General features: G+C 39.1%; 1 protein-coding gene across 2 annotated transcripts in view; it reads right to left on the bottom strand.

Annotated features, from left to right (window-relative positions):
• Nucleotides 1-17,224, bottom strand: part of ROBO1 (roundabout guidance receptor 1) — a gene marked incomplete at its 5' end in the record, with an annotated part of 1,547,889 nt that overhangs the window by 796,132 nt on the left and 734,533 nt on the right. The gene's annotated exons all lie outside the window — the stretch shown is intronic.

Below are 17,224 nucleotides of genomic sequence, written 5' to 3'. Positions count from 1 at the left end.
TCTTACTGCCATATGCAAACTGCTGGGAGTGTCAACATAAAGTTAACAACACCCCCAGATTAGTTTGCATATCACAATGCAAACTGTCAGTTCGGACAGGAATCGGATCACAAAGATGTGAACACCCATGCGATCCGATTCTGGTGCGAACCAAAACAAGGGTCATGTGCGAATGCGATGCAAATTCAGCCACGCAATCTGCATGGCTGAATTCGCATAACACAGACATCGCATGTGATTTGAATAGCAGGGCTGTGCGAATCACACGTGATGTCTCACATCGCATATGTGTGAACCGGCACTCAGTCCTAAGAGAAAAATAGCCCCCTAGAACATTTAACTACAGGAGTAAAATAGCTTTCATCAATAGCAAAAATAGCCTATCACTATAGGTTTAGGAATATTCAACCAGCATGGGAAATACTACTAGAGAGACTTCAGCACTGTGTACACAGTCTATGGAGATTTCTGTGCAAATGGCTAAATGAATATATGTTTGGCTGTGTGAAATTCCAGCTGCAGTGTGAAGTTAAACATTTATCAGTATTACCACTAAATGTGATGGCTTCCTACTCAGGGTTCCTGGTTGTTAGGGAGTCTCACTCATTACTCATCCCTGTTCTAAACTTTGAGCTGCCAGGGATTCCTGCTTAACAGCTTGTATTCAAAGGGATAGTACAAAAAAAAGGAATGGGGTCTCTCCCAAAATTCATACTAGGTCCTTTAGGTCTGATATACAGTAGATTTTAGGGGGTTCCCATGAAAAAAAAAATTAAAAAAAGGGGGTCCCCCCTAAATCCATACCAAACCATTATTTGGGCTTGCAGCCTAGTTGGCAAACAAAAGGAGAGGTCAATAAATACCCCCTTTCCTGCTGAACCATACCAGACCAAGGTAGATTGTCAGATCTTTCCTCAACCCTCACTATTTACACAAGCTTGGGACTGGCATGCTGGCATTCTGATGTTCATAGCTATTCTTTTTGCCAATTTAGGCAGGAGCCAATGAACTGAACCTATCAGCATGTCTTTGGAGTGCCTTTAAAAAAGCCATCTTTTCAGGTTCTAGCCCTTCTACAAAGAGACTGAAATTATAGCAGTAGAAAATAGAACTGTATTATATCATCTGACCACTGCTTGGCAATATTGAACACCTACTGGATGCCTAATTTCAGGGTGGCATCAACATAGCTGGGGAAAAAGTGGTGCATGCTGATTCTCTAGCTACAGAGACAACAGTGGAGGGGTTTGTACATTTTTTTTAATTTAGGAAAGTGTAATGTCCCACAGTGTTCCTGCTTAGAGCAGACATAAATCTTATTTAAAGTTAACATCTTAATTTGGCTTTTTCACAAAATGAAAAGAAACAGGTGTTCATTTTCACAAGGGAAATAGTTCAGATGTTAATAAGATATGAAGAGTTCACCTCTTTGATGAATCAAGCATTATTTCCATATGCAATAATAACATTTGACATGACACTATCTGCATGGGGTAGAATAAAATGAACCTGCACTTTACTTACGTAGGGAAAAGCATCAAGTTCACTTGATTGCGCATCCCCTGCCCTATTTTTTCTGATATTTTTTGTTTCCTTAATACTCCATTCTGGGAATGAGGAAAAAAAATCGAGGACTTTTTTTGTCTGTTAAAATATTTTTTAAAGAAACTCAGCAACCCTGCTGTACTTCATGGCTATATAGCAAACAAAGGGGTTTTCCAAAATATGAAGTTCTTTGAATACTGTGCAACGGCACAATTTGCTAACCACTTGAGTTAAGCCTGGTACACACAAAGGCTGAATGTCAGCCTACATCAGCTGGGTCAACAGAAACCAGCTGACATTCGGCACATGTCTATGGCAGCCAGTCCAAAAGAAGCTAGCTGTTTGGCCAGCTTCTGTTTAAGGCTCATGACCGAAAAAGGTATGTCAACCGCCTCCCAATCAGTGCTCTCGGCCAATGACCAAAGTGTTCTGGCGGGGCCGTCCCCCTGTCAGAACACAATAGCTCGGCAGGGGAGATCACTGTACTAATTTTTTATTGTTAGTACAGCAGGTCAGACCTAAGCTGCCATTTTTTTTCATGAAAAAACAACTGGTGTGTACTAGACTTTACTGTTAGACTTCATTTACACCTACGTGTACATACTTTTTTTTTTTAATTGACACAGATTATGTGAAGTTAACCAATTCAGTTTGAAAGTTTTGAAATTTCAATGCAGTGCACAGACACACAATGTATTCACCTCTGCACATTGTAGTGCTGTGATAGGTTAGTACCTTTCATGAATAGGCACATTGAGGAGTCTATTGAGAATAAATGGCAATGCTTTGCAACATACATATGATACACACATTGACATACTTCATTACATGTGCAAACATAAGGGTCACCTCCATTTTTTACACTTCTGTTAGCTTTACTAACAGAAGGCTTATTTAAAAGCATTTATAAACCCTATGTACTAGGTACATTGCAGTTTACCAGTCTTTAAATGTAGTGGCTACAAATGGCTTTCTATCTTTCAGGATTTTTTTCTTTTATTTTCAACTGACAAATTTGGGAACAGCAAATTTCCTGCCCCTTGATGGTCATGCTCACTCCTCAACTGTATCTATGGAGAGAGCAATGGTTGTGACCCACTAAGCATTTATTTATCTCTATTACATGGGGCTTGATGATATTTGTGGAGTACAAAGAAATATAAGTTGTTTGTAAGGTTTGTTTAGCTCACAAGACGCAACAAAGACATTGAATGCTTGGCAAGATCAATAGAAATGTTCTGCACTTGCTGAAAATGTTCTCAGCCTGAAAAATAAAAACAAATTACGTTTCCACATATAGATGAGAGATAATATATAACATTTTTGTTCTAGAATTTAGTTGTTCGCTGGCTTAAGACAACTCAGTATAAAGAAAATTTTTAGGTGATTACATTAGGCCACTGAAAAAAATATATATGTGTACCAAATCATACTTCAGTGGCTGACTTGAGTTCCGTAAATAATGTGCTGTAAAATGAAGTGTATCACCATTATTATCCTTTACAGCACTATATGTATTGATATGTAGTGTAATTTGTAGGACAGGCTGGTACCTATGAATATAGAGTATAGTTTACAGTAAGGATTGAACTAGACAGACAATACTGGGCAACCTGATACTTGTTCAGAAGTGTGAACTTCCATCCAGGCAGACAAATGATCTGGCTGAGAACAAGTCACAGAAATATCTTTCTCGTTCCTTTCCACATTGGCATTACAACAGTGCAGCCACCTGTCCAAAACGTGCCTGCTTTATATACTGGGATAGATTTCAAACGGGGTTTGTCTTGCATTTTATGACATAAAAATCCTTGCAGGACTACAACTGTTTCACCTGTTCCAAGAGTGACAAACAAACGTTTCCAGATAGGGTGTTCCCATCACAGGTGGGTCTTAACCAACTGACTAATCTGAATTTTTATCTAGGTATCCAATACATTGCAAAGTCTAACCCAAACTCACAAGTAAATAAGTCTCGTTAGTCTTTAGAATATACATTCATGTTCAATTTTAATGACTTTCTACTGCTGAAGACTGTAAGAATTTAGTGCCTTACGCCTTCAATTATTAACCTTTTTGAATTTTTTTTTCTCTATTTTTCATCATAATAGTTCTAGATTTTACTAATATTATTCTTAGTTTTTAGTGTTTGTAGGTACCTAAATTCCCTACTTGGTACAAACCCTTAAAAGCTGATTTTTTTTTTTTTTGCTTTGTTTTGCTAGCAAAGAATGGTTTACAAAGAGTATACATAACGGTTGATTTAGTAAAGGCAAAAGGCTGTTCACTTTGCAAGAGAATTGTATATTAGCTTAGTGAATACGGTAAAAATTTAAATTCCAAAGAATACTTAATCAGGTACAAGGAAAATAAAGAAAATCAGCATTTTTACTTGCACAGAATTAGATGATGGAAGCGAGCAAAGCCTTGTTCACTAAACTAAGGGAAAATTCTCTTCCAAAATGCAAATTTTCTTGCAAAGTGCAAACTATCCTATATTATTTTATGAAATCCTATTCTGATATACAGAAATGGAATGAGTATAGATTTAAGACATTCTGACTCTTTACTGACAGTCACTGACAGCATTACCTAAATATCAAAGCCAGACACAGTCGGATAACTAGTGTTTTCAAAAGGAAGCCAGCAATGGCATCTCCCATGCTTTTCCCATGACATTAATAGAGACCAATTCCTATGGTTGTTGACTCTTACACACTCCTTCCCACAGCTCACTATTGCTCAGCAAGGCCAACTATTACAGTAAAGGGCTAACATGGAAGTGTTATAACCAGTAGATGTGGGCCCAAAACAAGGACCACATACCTTCAGAACAGAATTAAAGCTTTATCTTTTAAAGTTGAACAAATGTACCATACATGATGCCTTCTGGGCAATATATGTGGAAGTCTACCAAGAATATTACCACTTCATGTATGCTTTTATGTAAACATAGTTTTTATACAATTATTTACCTAAGCCAAGAGTGCAGTCACATAAAAGGTACCATTAGTTACCATACCATTACTGTATAGTGAGAGCCAGGTTCCTCAGAGCCATGCTGGAGCTTACCAAAATTCAATTACACCTTTGCCCCTTCATGCCTTCTCAAATCAATGTTAAGTAGCTATTGCTAGGTTCATGCACTGGCACATGAGAAAAGGGTCTCCAGCAGGACTCTGGCACCCACTTAGGCATTTTACATGTATGACATGACACCTTATGATACCTGTTATGTATTTCCTCAGCCCTGTCTTCTGTAAGATCCTTGCTGTTTACAAAGGGGAAAGTTGCTAGAACTTTGAACCAAGTGTCTGCAGTTGAGTAGGCCATGTGGGATATTATCTAGCTGGAATAATTTATATAAAACTGCTATACTGGTTTCTATTAAACCGGCTGAGGCAGGCCAACATTTGGCTGGTGTGTACTAGGCTTAACCAAAGTGGGTAGAAAATTGTGCCATTGCACAATATTCAAACTAAAACTAGCGGGTGAGAGGTCATGTGACTGGGGAAGAGGGCGGAGGGGACCTGGAATTACTCACTGGTTTGCACTGTATGGACCTGTTGTTAACTACTTGGTGGGACTGTGAATATCCCTGGGAGCCATTTCACATCCTAATCGGCTCTGTCAATACATGCTGAGTGGTGGGAACTTGCCTAGCCCAGCTTCTAACATCCTGCGAGTGATTTATATCCTGGTCCGGTAAGGGGCTCGAGTTGTTGGTGGTGGCTATTTGAAACATCTGAGGGAATTTATTATCTACCTTGCCGTTATTACCTTTAGTCTGGTAAGGGTCTCTCATACTGGTGGTGGATATTCCTCAAACCTTTGCCCTTTTCTTTGTCATCAGGCACCATTAGAGGTCTCTCTGTTTGCTGACCCACAGCTTTATTTATGTCAATTGCACGGCTCTGGACCCCATGCCATCCAATCCCGTGAGTTACAACTAGGGACTTCTGCAATCAAGTTGCTTGGATGTAATACCCTGCTTTTACTAACTATAAATCTGGTAAGCACATTACCTAAGGGAGCTTGGATTCTTCACTGTGCTGATCTGATTAATTTCATACTTTATTGGATCTTCTAAAGAGACTTTTTGAACACTTCATTAATTCACATTATTATCAGGACTTGATTAACTGATACTTTATTTTTGGACATTTATTTGTTCATCATTCACTAAGCACGACTTATTTTTACTTACTTACTTACAATATTCAAACTGCTATACTATATGGGCAAGGCTAACATAAAGCAAAAATATAGTTTCTAATTTTGTAATGCTAACACCTTAAAAATGGAAGTAAAATAGAGTGCATACATTTCTACTTGTACAACTTTGTGTTTTGTAACTTTCCCCATCAGTTGCTGCCCAGACACAGTGCAGGACTTGAGATTCTCTATGACCTTTTGCTTCATCTCTGCTGGCTGCACAGCTCAGAGGTCATACACATTTTACTCCCCCCTGTACCATTATGCTCATAGAATTGCACAAGGAGTAGAGAGCCACACTGCACTGAACAATGTGGCTTCTCCCAGTTCTGCTCCAGTGTCTTTTCCTTCTCATTTCATAGACAATTGCATTTGATATACAAGTAAAATGTGGCTGATAAAAGATCAAGAGACATGGAGGATTAGGGTTGGAATAGACATGCCTTTTTGCATGCCATATTGCCGGAAAATAATAAAAGTAGTTCCTACAAATACCTTCCTTTGAGGAAAAGAGTACATCAGAGCCATCTTTATTACGTCCCATTAATGATGTGGAAGTAAATGTGATCCTTCAAGAAATAAATACGTTTCTTCAAGATGGCATGTGTGGGTATTATAAAGTATGGATAAAGCAAAAACTAAGACAGATTTGCAAGTATGCTTGCATGCACCATTTTTACATTTAATTTGAAAGTGTTTGCATAAAAATCTCTAGTTTTGCTTTAATCACAGCCGCAATTTTCATTGAGGCATTGAAAATCAAATAACTTCCAATGTCGCCTAGTGTAGCAGTTTTATAGCCTTCACAATTACAAGCATTGATCAATGCATTTAGCTGTACTGACAATAATCCTACAACTGTGTAAATATGTTTTCTGTACGGCTGCCTAGCATTAATGTAATACCTGATGTAATAACTCATCCTACCTAATTACCAATGCTTTTCAGAGCTGTGCTCTCATTATGTTTTGTTTATTACATTTCAGAAGCACCCTAATCCTCTGGGATGAAAATATTTTCCATGTGTCACAATGACACGTGCTTTTCACCGAGCTCCTCAACAGCTGGATAACTTTTTGGCTAATGATCTTGCATGTAATTTGACCGTGTCAAATTTTCAAGCCTCATAATTGAAACTTTCTCTTGAATTTAATTTTCAGACAACAGGGTCTGGATTTGTGTAAAAACAACTATTTTATGTCTTTTGAAGCCAAGACTGTCTTGTTTAATATTTCAATTTTAGGTGTAAGATTATGCTACATAGCACTACTTTACATTTAGGAAAGTTAAAACCAAAAAGGCTTGTTAGACCTTAGTAAATGCCATTGTAGAATATAAATACTTTATTTTAAAGTCTAAATCCCCAATTCTCCACCAGTAATACGTTTGCTGCAATTTCCTCTGCATGTCCGCAGTTCCTGCACACGGACATCAAAAACTCAGGGTTTTTCTCCCTTTTTTATGGCTCTGAATGCAGGTGTATGGTTTTCTATAACCCCATGCACACAGCTGCATCCTAGCAAAGAAAGATGCTAGGACTTCTGTATCCTAGAAACCAATAGGCTGCATTAACCCTGTACGCATGTGTACATGTAAGTTTTACACAAACGATCCATGTATAGGGCATTTAGACAACTTTAAAACACAGGATCTTGCTACCAGTTGAAAAACTCCATATGGCTATATGTATGAGCCTTTATTTTTTCCTTTTCCATAAGACTTCACTTTAAAATGTTCATCTCCACCCACTTTTTCCAAATGACTTTCTGTGTTTTGTCCATACCCAATGAGCAGCTGTAAAGTGTTGCACAAAAAGGCTTGTAGAAACACTCTTGGCTGACTGCGAGTGCTAGTCATACACAATGCAGCTCACAGCAACCACAACTTTTAATGTAATTGGGGAAGTTTGAACACTGTTTCTTTGAATTGTGTTAAGCACAACCTGCATGTTTAAAAGAAAATTATACAGTGTGGCGTTGAATGACTAAAACTGGAGAGAGCAAAATCTGGTGTAGCTGTGAATGGTAGCCAATCAGCTTCTAACTTCAGCTTGTTCAGTTTGACAAAAAAAAACCTGGAAGCTGATTGGTTTCTATGCAGAGTTGCACTAGATTTTGCACTCTCCAGTTTTAGGAAATCAACCCCTAGATGTAGCTAAAACAGGTGAGCAGCTAAGCAAGCAAATAAATTGCATACATTAAAACGATTGTACCTGCCAGCTAGTTTTATGATCCAGATACCCCTGCAAAATAGCAGTGCCAGATCTCCAACAGTGCCAATATCTCAAGCAGTGCCAGATTAAACAGCATGACTACAGCCTACTGACTGGACAATGGATAAGTAGCAGCTCTGCTCAGTTTTGTAACAGCACATGTTCACTGCAGCAGAGCTGAATTGGCTTCTGGTCCTGGCCCTACCTCTTTCAGTTTTACAGGAGGGGCTGATTCCAAGGAAAATTCAGGTATTCATGCTTGTAACATTTAAACATACATTTATTTATTTTTTCATTTATTCTTGATAAATACATAACTGCATTAATTCATTTTTTCCTAGAGTTTAGATTTAAGGAATTTAAATAAAATGTATATACATAATCTACCTTTACCTAAAATGTATAAGCATAAAGAATTTAGCTTTTATAATGGAAATTGAAATGTTAATTTCCTTCTAATACAAAATCCACAGAACTGTATTATTAATATTTATTTCCATTATAGGAAAAGGGATCTGTCTGTAGGGCTTCACCTAGCAAGATTAGCAATGATTTGTAATAAACTGTATGTACAAATAGTCCAAAAAATGTTAGTACAGAAGCAATAAAGCCTTGCTCTAGAGCAGGGATACGCAAACTGTGGCCCTCCAGCTGGTGCAAAACTACAAGTCCCCTCCTGCCTCTGGGTGTCATGCTTGTGACTGTCAGAGTCTTGCTATGCCTCATGGGACTTGTAGTTTTGCAACAGCTGGAGGGCCACAGTTTGCATATCCCTTCTCTAAAATATATACAGATCATTCTTGATTTGTGTGGGGGTCCTGTAACCTAAAGGCAATCCAAGTTCTTTTAGGGGTAGGTTACCTGACTATGCTTCCTTTAGATTGAAACATTTTCACTTTGTCGCTTTTGATTTTTGGTGTAACCAAGGCAATGCAATGGAATAGGTAACATTGATCAGTAAACTGCTAAAGCTATCCAGGAAGCTCTGCAACTCTGTTAAAAGTCAAAAAAATGATTTTGGTTTACCTTAGAGCTCTATGTAAGCACTGCAGGCTGGTTTCACAAAGGTTTTCATGCCAAAGGTGGAAAAGTCTTCCTAAAGCCTGGGCTGTGCAACTGCCTTTTTTCTGGTCTATCACCAATCAGGTTCACACTTTCAAGACAGGTTTGAATTTGACTATCAGGTGTAAGGCACTTACTTAGTACTAACATTTGATACAACAGGACTTCTGTACCTGAGAGTGCAAGTGGCCTATAATAGGTGTGTTTGTAAATAATATCTCTCGTGCATTATGAACTGTTCCCACTACCGTACACATTCTGCTAATGTTCCTACATCCGTTTACATGCTGGAGGCCATGGATTCTACACTGCGTGCACAATTGATAGGCAAGTTGTACTTTTGAGGATTAATTTCATTATTGAACATCTACAGCACTCCCAGTCAATCCAAAATTTTAATAAACCTTAAACCTGAATATATAAGAAAGTAAAAGTGAGATTTTGGTTTTCTTCAGAGAATATCTATGTGTGCACAATTATTGGGCAACTATTAGTGTGCACAATTATTACGCAACTAAATGAAAAATACACATTTTCCCATCCCACTTGTTTATGTTCATCTGTTAACGTGAGAATACTAGCAAACAAACAACTCACAATTTACAAATAAACATTTCTGACATTTCCAAAAAAATAAAAAATCAGTGACCAATATAGCCCCCCCCCCCCCTTCTTTTCAATAGCAGTCATAGACCTTAAATTCAGGGACTTTGTCAGTTTCTTGACCTGCTGACAGTCAACTTTTTGTGCAGCAGCAACCAAAGCCTCCCAGACGCTGCTCAGACAGGTGTACTGTTTTCCTTCACCCTAAATCTCCCATTTAAGAAGGGCCCAAAAGTTCTCAATGGGGTCTAGGTCAGGTGAGGACGTGGACCATGTCATTATCCTTTCATCTTTGAGGCCTTTAACGGATAGCCCCGCAGTGGAGTGCTTTGATGCATGCAAAGGAGCATTGTCCTGCATAAATATCATGGTCTTCTTGAAAGATGCAGACTTTTTCCTGTACCATCACTTGAAGAATGTGTCTTCTAAAAGCTGACAGTAGGTTTGGGATTGGTTGAGTTCATTTTGAGTCTATTTTAAACCCAAAAATGTCCAACTAGCTCATCTTTCATAATACCAGCCCATACTAGTACCCCACCTCCACCTTGCTGGCAACTGAGTTGAAGTGGAGGTCTGTGCCTGTTACCGACCCAGCCACAGGACCATCCATCTGGTCCATCAAGAGACTTTTTTACAATTTCTGACTTTTCAGTCAGTTAAATCTCTTTTTTGGCCCATTTTGTCTGAGAAAAAGAAGCTACCAAATAATTATGCACACCTTGATATAAGGCACTGATCTCTTTAGACCACACCCTTCCTCATTACACAAATACACTCCCCCTGCTATGCTTAAATCCAATAAGCATTCAAGTTTATACATCTTGGAGTTAGACAATATTCATAAAAATTATGATTTTGGTCAAAATACTCACTTGCCTTATAATTTTGCACACAGTGTATATATGATTTGGATGTCCATTCCAAGAGTTCATAGAGCACATGTAACCAATCAGAATGGAGTAATGGTAAATATAAGGAGAGGAGTATAAACACTTGCATATACCTGGGTTGGCATGCATTAGGGCGTATCTAACCTGAGGAATACCAGTGCCTCAGAGGCCACTATGCAGCTAAGAGGTCCAAACCTATGATTCCTGTGACCTTCCAGCCAGCAGCCATTTTTCCTGTTAAGGATATGCTGGTGGGCAATACTAATAGTAATTAAAGAAATTAGAGATCATATAAGTTATCACTATGGAAGTGCAGGACACTGTACGTCCTTCCTGTGCTTACTACCTGGGAATATAAGGGCTTTATGCAGGCGTCACAATCCTATATTCTATTATGTTATATTATTGCCATTAGTTGAGTCTTTAAAATGGTACTTTTCTCTCCTGAAGGATGGAGCTGTCTTTGTTTAGTCATCATTCAGGGTCAGCATCCACTTCTTTTACTGAGATGCTGGCTCAGGGGTGATGCAGTCATATAAATTTGGGTACTTGTGCAGTACTTGCTCTTGCTTACTAATGGATAATTTATATCAGCCCCTGCTGCAGCCTCACAATTGGGTTTATTTACTAAAGCTGGAATGTCTAATTTCTGCAAAGAAACCAATCAGCTGCCAGGTTTTATTGCCAAAGATTAATTGAACAAGCTGAGGTTAGAAGCTGATTGGTTTCTCTACGGAAGTGAGACTGATTTTGCACTCTCCAACTTTAGTAAATAAACACCATTGTGACTTAGTACAAAGTTACAATGTTGCTCAGGGAGAAAGGAGAAAGAGAAATTCCTGCCTGCAGCAGACAGATGACATAATTTTAGCCCATAGATCAAGTATTTATTTGGTAAATTTCAATACATATTTTAAAAATTCAGGAATTTATTCATGTCGATTTTTAAAGCTAAAAAAAAGGTAACAAAACACTGTAGATATTGGCCCTAATAATAGTATATTATAGTCTAGGGAGGGGGCTGTGGATTAATTGCAACCATGGCAATCATGTACCACCCACTGTAAATGCTATATATTGTGCAGTGGGATTTCACAATAGCCTCAATTACAATAAAAAAATAAGTGTATAACTTTATATTCATTTTGCGTATGTTTTTTCTTTTTCTCATTTGAAAACAAGACAAAATAAAATAACATGCTTGCTTGTAAATGAGATTAAAACTTCTATATCTTACAGAAACAGCCTAACTATGAATGTGTCAGCTCCAATTTACAGCGGTTGCTTTTTTGCTATAAAAACACTCTTAAATTTGGCTTGTTTTGGGAGATTACTTTCTCCAGCAGATGCTGCAACAATATTACTTTGTATTCTCCGGACAGCAACATTGGTATATTTCAGAACAAGGATTACTCACGATTTCAATAACAGCAATTTCACATTGAGTTACTCATCTATCGTGATGCTTGAAACTGCATATGACAGAATTTCAGCAATGCAAGCATTCAGTTATCTTGGCATTGAAGGTGCATTTTTTTTTATTTTCCACCAGGTAAGGTAAATAAATAATTTATTATGAAAAGTGATTTTTTTTTTCTCTTTTTTAATTTCATATTAATGCACTTAGACACCCAGAACGCACCTTGTTTTTTTTTGTTTTTTTGTAGATAAAAAAAAAATTATTAAAAAACACTATTTAAAGCCATAGCATTCTCTGAAACCCCAAACTCCCTGTTCAAAAATAAATGATGTCCTAATATCTCTAACACCAGTTGAAAGAAAAACAATGAAGATTTTTTTTGCAATACCCACCATCTCACCAGCACTGTTCCTTGCAGAAACCCCACTCTGCCCAGTAACAGCCATTCCACTTCTGGACTAAACAATGCTCAATTATTATCCAACCACTACCCGTGAGCCCAGGCTGTCCCTTGACTCAGTGTCATCATGCAACTTAGGCTCACAGTGTAATTAGGCATAAAGAAGACATTAATACATCACAATGTGATCACTGCTCTAAGCAGCAATGAAGACCACCCACTTCTCCATGCTGGAGAAGTGCAGAACAGTGCTTATCACATGACCACCTTAAATTCTGTTGAAATGAAGGCATTTTTGCTTTGAGTTTTTTTTTTTTTTTTTTTTTTTAAACTGGGGTAAGGGATTTTGGGGGAGAAAGCTAGAGTTGGATTTTAAATGAACCTGTGAGAAATTAAAAAAGGAAGCTGCTACTTATGACTTATTTTCAAAGGTACAGGCTACACACTGTTATCTGACCTTGGCTTTACAAGTCACAAGTAAAATAATCAAAACCCTTTTAAAAAGAAACTTGAATGATAATGATAAGGCAGCACTGATAAGGCAGCACTGGTTGTCACTGATAGGTGGCACCGATGGGTACTGATGGGCGGCATTGAAGGGCACTGATATGTAGCACTGAAGGGCACTAATAGGTGGCACTGATAGGTGGCACTTATGAGCACCAATGGGCACTTATAGGTGGCAGTGATGGACACTGATAGGTAGCACTGATGGGTGGCACTGATGGACAATGATAAACACTGGTAGGTGACAATGATAGGCAGCGCTAACGATGGGGCACTTATTGGCCCTGATAGGTGGCACTGGTGGGCATTGGTAGGTGGCACTGGTGGGCACTGATAGGTGGCACTGACCTGCATTGGTAGGTGGCACTGGTGGGCACTGGTAGGTGGCACTGGTGGGCACAGTTGCTTTTCCCCTCAAAGCGTGAGGAGAAAAAAAAAAAGCTGATCGACGGCTGCTGTTTACATCACGATATCAGCTGTCATTGGGTGACAGCTGATCAGGTGGTAAGGGGCCAGGACTCATGGACTCGCTGATCACAGAGTGAGCCATGCGCTCTACAGGAAGCGTGCAGGCAGCTCATGCACGGGAGGACGAAAATGGATGCTCTCCCAGCAATTTAGGTCCACGCTGTAGCCGTATTTCGGCTACAGTACAGGCATGAAGAAGTTAATGCATTATTTAAGCATTTCACCAGAATTTCAAAACTTATTATACACTCCTGGAGTAAAAAAAAAAAAAAAAAACACCTAATAACATGTTATTAGTTATGCTTTTAACAAGCTACACAGGCACAGATTTAGCAGTTATATAACACCTTTACTCTGTAAAACCAAGTTTTGTAACAAAAATATTGCTTTTTTGAGTCACAGCTTCATTCCTTGTAATAAGTGTATATTACTTTTCTGTTATTGAGAACAAGTAGCCCAAGGCCCACTCACACACTGCACAGTCAATTAAATCACTCTGTGGACAAATGCTTGCACAAGTGGGACATACCAAAGAGGAAGATCTTAAGAGTTATAACAGACAATAGGAGTAATATGGTGGCAGCAGTTAAACAAACCACAGCAGCAGCAGGAGAACCACCCAGATCTAGTGGGGAAGACTCCCCCATGACAGAAAGTAAAAAAAAAAAAAAGGGGGGGTGTGTTGGGCGCTTGATCGCCTGAGGAAGGAGCCTTGTGCGCATGCTCCGAAACGCGTTACGTCATCATTAGTCGACAAGCGGCTCATCGCCGTCCCTGGCTTGATCCTGCTCCCCCATTGGACTCCCCTGAGGTTGCGTCATCTCCCGGCTGCTGGTTCGGCCGAGAGGAGGAAGCGCCATGCCACAGAAGGGGTATAGGAGCTATTAGGAAAAGCCTTCACCTTGCCTTAATGTAAGTGTGTAATGATTACTGTGCAATAAACCTTGATTGTCACACTGAGTGGCGCCTGTCCTCTCTTCTTTCCATGACAGAAAGTGGCTGTGAGACTGAGTCCAAAATGTATGATCTGCGGTCAGTGAGCCATTGTTATTATTCTTTTACATAATGACACTACAGTCAATTATCAAATGGATATGAGATGAATGAACTTGGGGCTGTCTGCTCCATCGGGGTATCTTTGTTATTTTCCACTTTATTTGTATCTCGTGTAAAACTATTTCCATAAGATGTTGTACTGGACATTGTGTGTGGTCTCGTCTGGTGCATACCTTGTGGTCCACGTGATGCAGCAGAAGGAGGCAAGTGTTAAGAGAATCTTTGATAAAGCAAGATCAATAGTGAACATCTTCAAGTCTTTCATTCCATTGCAACACTGGAGATATTGAAACATCGTGGTCTTACTATTTTAAATGACTGCCCCACACGCTGGTCAAGTAATACTACTAGTACATTCAACATGATCGAAAGATACCCAAACTGAAAGAGTCGGTCTGCCAAATTGCAAACACCATAGGATTGGACACATTCCTTTAATGGAAAAAGCTCACAAAACCCTCAAGAGTGACACCATGTCCATGTCCCTGCCCTCTTTGATTTACTCTCTACTCAGCCATCTTGAGGACTTTAAATAGAGCACTAGCTACCAAGACCTTTGCACAATTGCACTGAAAATGAAAGAGAATGTGAACCAGCGTTTTGCTTCATTCATTCTTAGATCCAAGAAACTGATGAAATGTTCTCTTGTTTTTTTGTCAATTCTGCTGTCTGTGAAAACCCTTGTTTATGTGGTGGATGAGAATATTCAGAAACTGCTTAAGAAGGCAGAGGAGTATGCCCATGCCATAAGAAAATCCACATCGCCCCACATACAAGATAAGGATCTGTCTGACTCTGAAGATGATGTGTAAGAAGAGGAGAATATTGAAAAACCACAGGAAGCTGAAGAAGCACCATCCACATCAAAGCAGCCAGTCTTTTGTTTTTGTTTTTCAAAACGCCCGCAGAATACCCAGGAAGAGCATCTCTAAGTCCCCAAACAGGCAGCATAGAGCTGCAGATCAGTCTGACTGGTAATCCAGTTCACACAATCCCTTTTGCGATGGCCTTCCCACTGGCTTCAGTGGCTTGTTGTTCCTTTAGAGTTAATTTTGTATTTTGAAACACTTAAAAAAGCAGTGCAAAATAGTTTGCTGGGGTGGTGCACTGGCTTGAGTTGGACCATCGTTGGAGGTTTTTATGTATCTGTGTGGTTGAATTAGTGGAAAAAAATAAATTATTCTGATTTTACTCTCTTTCTCACCCTGAACAGTCAGCTCTAAGTTGTCTCTTTATAATATACTACATTTATGGCCCTTCCCAGGGCCGGTCTTAGGCCTTTTAGGCATCCTGTGCTGTGCAAAAATTATTGACAGTGCCCCTATCAGTGACCACATCCCTCTATACTGTATATATTTTGGTGAGATACTTCAATTCTGGGAAAAGAAGCACTGCAACAGCTTAGAAATTAGTGATAGACCGATAACGTTTTTTTTATTGCTGATACCGATACCAATATTTTGGTCATCGCATATCAGTATCGGCCGATATTGGCCGATATTTTCGGACATTTAAAAACATTTTTTAAATTTTTTTTATTTATTTTATTTTTTCTACAGGTACTCTTGTGGAGGGATCTGGGGGTCTAAAAGACCCCCAAACCCCTCCTCTGCACTTAAAAGCATTCAAAACACCAAGTTTGGCTGTTTTGAATGCTGTCATTTTTTTGAATTTGATGTTGAGTACCCGGAAGGGATGTCATGACATCCCTTCCGGGTTTTTACATGGAGACCCAATCAGAGCCAAATGCGGCTTTGATGGGGACTTTGGCGGCCTGGCAGGTAGGACGCCCGGGTCTCCCGGTGGGACGGGAGACCCGGGCGAGCCGTGGAAGGCGGCGGGAGGGGGGGGACGTCCCCTCCCATTCCATGTAATGACAGCCTAGCGGCTTCTAAAACTTTTTAAATGTTTTTCTACTCTAGAAACATACATCAACATACTGTGAGGCACTGGTTGGGTGAATTGTAGATGGCGTATATGTGTCATCCAGGATTTCACCTACTCATGGTGAGGGGCTTCAAAGTTTATGACTGATATGTAGAAAAATACATTTTTTTGTTAGTAATTCATGTTCTGGTCCTGGAGCACGGAGGCTTTTTGGACTTTAGTGGGGGGCAGACCCTGTTTTGTTTGATGTCATTCCACGGCCATCTCATTGTAGGAGGGTTATATTTTTGGGGTTAAAATTTAAAAATGGAGAGCTCTAGATTGTATGCTTTGCTTTTCTTTTATACACCATTAACCCCTTAGTATTCCTGAGGGTCTGGGAGCTGACAGGAAGAAAAAAGGAGACACAGAGGGACAGTACGCTACACAGAACTCGTATTATTCCCTGAGGGGAACAGCTAATTATGACCCGCTGGTGAAACAGGGGTCATAGTAAGAGGTAAGCAGCTAGAGCACATAGGTGCAGGAGAGCATTAGCATGTTTTGGATTCATTATCTACAGCATGGTGGAATAGCACTCAGAATGAAATAATCTATTTAAATCAAAGGACTACTTTATATACTTTTTAGAAAAATACTACCACATCATGCAAGACCTAGATGTAGGTGGCCATCATCCCATAATCAATGTACCTAAAAAATGTATATAATTTTTAATTTCGCCCTTTGAGATTTATGGACACTTTGCACTTTATTTTATATCAATGCATTTTTGGACATGTTGCACTTTATAATCAGTTTGTGTATATGCATTGCATATGTTGCACTTTATTTGAGAGAATTTATCTGTTTTGCACTAATAAATTGGAGTAGCACTACACCAATTTTTGGTTTATATTTGGATGGGATAAAGTTTCCTCTCCTAGGTTGAAATCTTACTTGGAAACCAGACATATTAT

The sequence above is a fragment of the Pelophylax lessonae genome (assembly GCF_965119305.1).
Source record: "Pelophylax lessonae genome assembly, chromosome: 2".
Taxonomy (NCBI): Eukaryota; Metazoa; Chordata; class Amphibia; order Anura; family Ranidae; genus Pelophylax; species Pelophylax lessonae.
This window is presented reverse-complemented; position numbering and strand designations above follow the sequence as displayed.